Below are 5,501 nucleotides of genomic sequence, written 5' to 3'. Positions count from 1 at the left end.
TTCTTTGTTAATAATCAACATGCGTCTGTTCTTTTTGATTCAGGGGGCGATAAAAGTTTTGTGTCTTTATCTTTCGAGCCTTTGCTTCGCATGTCTAGAACGAAACTAGGTAAACCTTTGACAGTCGAAGTTGCGAGTGGTGAACCCATTGTTCTTGATTTTGTTATTCGCAACTGCCAGTTGAACCTTAATAACCATCTATTTCCTATTGACCTCACGCCTATGCAACTTGGAAGCTTCGACATCATTGTGGGTATGGATTGGTTAGCCAAGCATCGCACAGAGGTAGTTTGTTTTGAGAAGATCGTTCGTGTGCCGCTTTCGTCTGGTGAGATACTACAGGTTCGTGGTGAGAAACCTGTTAGTAGCCTCAAGCTTATGTCTTGTTTTCAAGCTCGGAAGTATCTGCGAAAGAACTATGTGGCCTTCTTGGCACATGTTACAGCAGATAAGGGCCAAGGTAAGTCTATTCAAGATATCCCTATTGTTCGGGATTATCCGGAGCTGTTTCCTGAAGAGTTACCTGGTCTACCTCCAGCACGCCATGTCGAGTTCCGTATTGATCTCGTACCTGGTGCAAATCCTATTGCCAGAGCTCCATATCGTCTTGCACCATCTGAGATGCAAGAGTTGTCTAAACAGCTTCAAGAGCTTTCTGACAAAGGTTTTATCTGTCCTAGCTTTTCACCTTGGGGTGCTCCCGTTCTTTTTGTCAAGAAGAAGGATGGATCCTTCAGAATGTGTATCGATTATCGTGAGCTGAACAAGCTTACCATCAAGAATCGATATCCCCTACCTCGCATTGATGATCTCTTTGACCAGTTACAGGGTGCTACTTGCTTTTCGAAGATCGACCTTTGTTCTGGGTATCATCAACTTCGTGTGCATGAAGAAGATATTCCCAAGACAACATTCCACACACGTTATGGGCATTATGAGTTCACAGTCATTCCATTCGGTTTGACCAATGCTCCTGCTGTTTTCATGGACTTGATGAATAAGGTCTGCAAGCCTTATTTAGATAAGTTCATCATCGTTTTTATTGATGACATCTTGATTTACTCTAAGACGCAAGATGATCATGAGCAACATCTTCGTCTTACTCTGGAACTCCTGAAGAAAGAGCAACTTTTTGCCAAATTCTCCAAGTGCGAATTTTAGCTTAAGGAAGTTCAATTTTTGGGACATATTGTTAACGAACAAGGTATTCATGTAGATCCCTCCAAGATCAGTGCGATTAAGGATTGGGATACGCCTACTCCTCCTACTGAGGTTCGTTCTTTTCTTGGTCTTACGGGTTATTACCGCCACTTCATAGAGAACTTCTCGAAGATTGCAGTTCCCTTAACTGCTCTAACTCAGAAACAAACCCTTTGAATGGGGTTCTAAGCAAGAGGAAGCATTTCAGACCTTGATGCAGAAGCTTTGTGATGCACCTATTTTAACTTTGCCTGAGGGCAATGATGATTTTGTCGTTTATTGTGATGCATCGAAATTGGGTCTTGGCTGTGTTTTGATGCAAAGGAACAAAGTCATAGCCTACGCATCGAGACAATTGAAGGTGCATGAGAGAAACTACACCACTCATGATCTTGAGTTGGGTGCAGTTGTTTTCGCTCTCAAAATCTGGAGACATTATTTATATGGCACAAAATGTGTGGTTTTTACTGACCACAAGAGTCTTCAGCATATCTTCAATCAGAAAGAACTCAACATGAGGCAAAGACGTTGGGTCGAACTCCTAAACAAATATGATTGCGAAATTCGCTACCATCCTGGTAAAGCGAATGTTGTGGCTGACGCATTGAGTCATAAGGAACGTACTAAGCTTCATTGCGTTCGTGTTCAATCTGATATTCAAGCTCAATCCGATATTTAAGCACGCATTTCTCATGCTCAACATGTTTGTGTTTCACAAGACTCGATGGGTAAGGAATTACCCTATCACATTAAGCCTGATCTTGTGCTAAAAGAAGATGGATCGTATTATTTCATGGACCGTTTGTGGGTTCCAAGCCAAGATGATCTTCGCGCCTTGCTTATGGATAAGGCCCATAAGTCTCGTTATTCTATTCATCCTGGCTCAGACAAGATGTATAAGAATCTTTGTACTCGGTATTGGTGGCCTGGTATGAAGAAAGACATTGCCTTGTACGTTTCAAAGTGCCTTACTTGTCTAAAGGTTAAGGCTGAACACCAACATCCTTCTGGTCTTTTGGAGCAACCAGAGATTCCAGTTTGGAAATGGGAAAACATCGCTATGGATCTCATTACCAAACTTCCGCGCACTAAGAAAGGTCATGATGCCATCTGGGTAATTGTTGATCGTCTTACTAAGTCAGCGCATTTCCTGCCAATCCGTGAGGATCTATCTGCTGAAAATCTGGCTAAAATCTATGTGGATGAAATCGTATCTCGACATGGTGTTCCTTTGAACATTATTTCTGACAGAGATGCTCGCTTCTCTTCTCGTTTTTGGAGAACCATGCAATCTGCTATGGGGACCCAACTTAATCTGAGCACAACATATCATCCACAAACAGATGGCCAAACTGAAAGAATAATCCAGACTTTAGAGGATATGCTTAGAGCTTGTGTGATCGACTTTGGTGGTAGTTGGGATTCACATCTTCCCTTGATTGAATTCTCCTACAACAACAGTTATCACTCCAGCATCAACATGGCTCCTTTCGAGGCTCTCTATGGTCGAAAATGTCGTTCACCAGTCTGCTGGAATGAGATAGGTGAGGCTCAGCTTACTGGACCTGACCTCATTCTAGAGACAACTGACAAGGTTAAGAAAGTTCGTGATAACTTACAGACAGCTCGAAGCCGTCAAAAGAGTTACGCGGACCAACGACGCAAGCCCTTGGAATTTCAAGTCGGTGATCGTGTATTACTTAAGGTCTCACCTTGGAAAGGTGTGATCAGATTTGGAAAGAAAGGAAAACTTGCACCTAGATACGTTGGACCATTCAAGATCGTCGAAAGAATCGGCAAGGTAGCCTACAAACTTGAATTACCTCCAGAACTTGGTAATGTTCATCCAACCTTCCACGTATCCAATCTCAAAAAGTGCTTAGCTGATGAGAACCTCCACATACCGCTCGACGAAATTCGTGTTGATAAAACAATACATTTTGTTGAGAAACCTGTGGAAATTATGGATCGTGAAGTCAAATGGCTTAAACGCAAGCGCATTCCTTTGATTAAAGTTCGCTGGGAATCTAAACGCGGACCTGAGTTTACTTGGGAATGTGAAGATCAAATGAAGGCGAAGTATCCACATCTTTTCCCATGAGTTTCCTCAAAACAAATTTCGGGATGAAATTTCCGTAAGTAGGGGAGACTGTGACATTTGTGCTTGTAATCATTGTGAACAATTCAGTTATCAATGAAATAAAGTTATTTGATCCCAATGTTTGTTTGTTTTTGTTTGATGTTTTTCATGTTTTGACTTTTATCCAATTTCAAACTCTATATCGCTTTCTAGAGAATTATACGCAAACTGGTGCGTAAACGTACTTAGTTTAATGCGAAAAATACTCCGGAACATTAGTTATTGCTTAACATACCTTAAATAACCTTTACATAACTTAGAAATAAGTTTTGAAGGCTTTGGTATGGCAAAATCTAGTTAATTCGCTTACAGGGACTAAAATTGACAAACTACGAAAGTATGCCAATTTGAACTGTAACAAACATTCCGGAACATGCCCATAAGTTAAACACACCCTAAATATCCTTTACATAGCTTAGAAATAGGCTTTGAGGGGTTCAATGTGCTAAAAATAAACTTTTGGGTCATTCCGGGACTAAAAGCGTCAAAAAGTGCATAAGTTTGCATTTTCGCGCATAACTTACGTTCTGAATACATCCGGACATCCAAAAATTTATGTAATCATTAAAATATTATGTTTTAGGGATTGGCTTGTCAAAAATCCATTCGTCGGGCAATTTGGACCGTTTTTGCGTCCGTTACGACTTCCGTCGTAATTAATCGAACAACGCAATCGTACGGCCAAATGAACCGACATCCGGCATATTTTTGAGCATGTTTCATGTTCCCTATACTTTAACATCCTTGTAGAGCTTAAAAATGAGTTTGACAGGTGTTAGAAGTGCCAAAACGCAACCATACGCGCACAGGGACCTAAACTGCCAAAATTGAAACATAGCTGGTCTGCAGGGTCCTTACGGACCATATGGGGTTGCTTACGGTCTGTAAGCCATGCCCAGATCAGCAGAATTGCATTCCAGCTGTTACCCACCCTTGCACATGGTTTTGTTGAGTCTTTGGGCTGGTTTAGGGGCTCCCCTGGTTTTCTAAAACTATGGGCTTGAGGTGTTCTGCTAGGATTGAATCTCGGATAACGAGGAACGATCTAAACGGTTCTACTACACCTATAAATACCCCCCATTCCTTGCCCATTTTCCTCACATTTGAATCTGATTCTACACTCTCTAAGTGGGGACCTTCTGTAAGTATTCTTTCATGTTTTTCGTTCGTTTTAGCATTAAAGTCAAACTGCGTTTGACTTTCTGCATTGACCAGTTTATGGTCAACGCGAAGTTCGTTTGAACTTCATAACGTGAGCGTAATCACGATGGTTATATTCCCTAGTGACTATACCTACTGATTACCACGTTATCTAGGCTCAGTGACGAGTCGTGGTTTCGGCCAAAATGCGTTTTCTCGCGTATTTTGTAACCAAACTACTCTAGGGTATTAAAACCGTTTGTTTTAATACCAAACCTGTTTTCTAACTTAACTAAACATGTTCTAGCATGTTTAGCTCGTCGCTTTTTAGAATTGTGCTTGTCTAGGGTCGTTAAGGTAAGCGATCTAATCAATCGCATATACTTTCGAACCCGACCCATTTGGTCGATCATTAGGATCCGACCAAATACTTTAGGTGACCATAGTTGTATAGGGAATAACCTTCCGAGGTTTTACCTTATGGTCACATCGTTTAAGTCGTTGTATGATAAGTAGTTCTTATGCCTTAGGAAAATTACCAAAATACCCTTTTTGCGCCAAAATTCATTTTAAGCCTATGTAACATAACTTTTGACATATAAACTGATTTGGCAACAATATTAAACATGTTAAGGCATATCTTTCTTGTCATAGGACTAGTTAGGCATTCTGAACGCGTTTTACACGGACGACGCGTTAAAGTAGCATAAGCTACCTAAACGGGTCGTAATGGATCAAAAACACTTAGGATAAGTTTATTTTAGTATGTAGGCTTTGTTAAACCATATTATATAAGTTCCCAAACTTATTTGGTTTACAAACCCTCGTAATACCCGATCCTCCGATAGGTCCGTTTATTAATGTAGATACCTATATTAGGTGCCGTGTAAATCCGCGATCTTCTAGCTTTGCTTGGTGGATATCTAAAGTCTATTGAGCAATCTCAAGTGAGTACATAGTCCCCTCTTTTACTGTTTTCCAAACATTTTGGGGTGAAACACATGTGCCTACTTTTTACTTT

Source organism: Helianthus annuus, chromosome 8, assembly GCF_002127325.2.
Source record: "Helianthus annuus cultivar XRQ/B chromosome 8, HanXRQr2.0-SUNRISE, whole genome shotgun sequence".
Taxonomy (NCBI): domain Eukaryota; kingdom Viridiplantae; phylum Streptophyta; class Magnoliopsida; order Asterales; family Asteraceae; genus Helianthus; species Helianthus annuus.
This window is presented reverse-complemented; position numbering follows the sequence as displayed.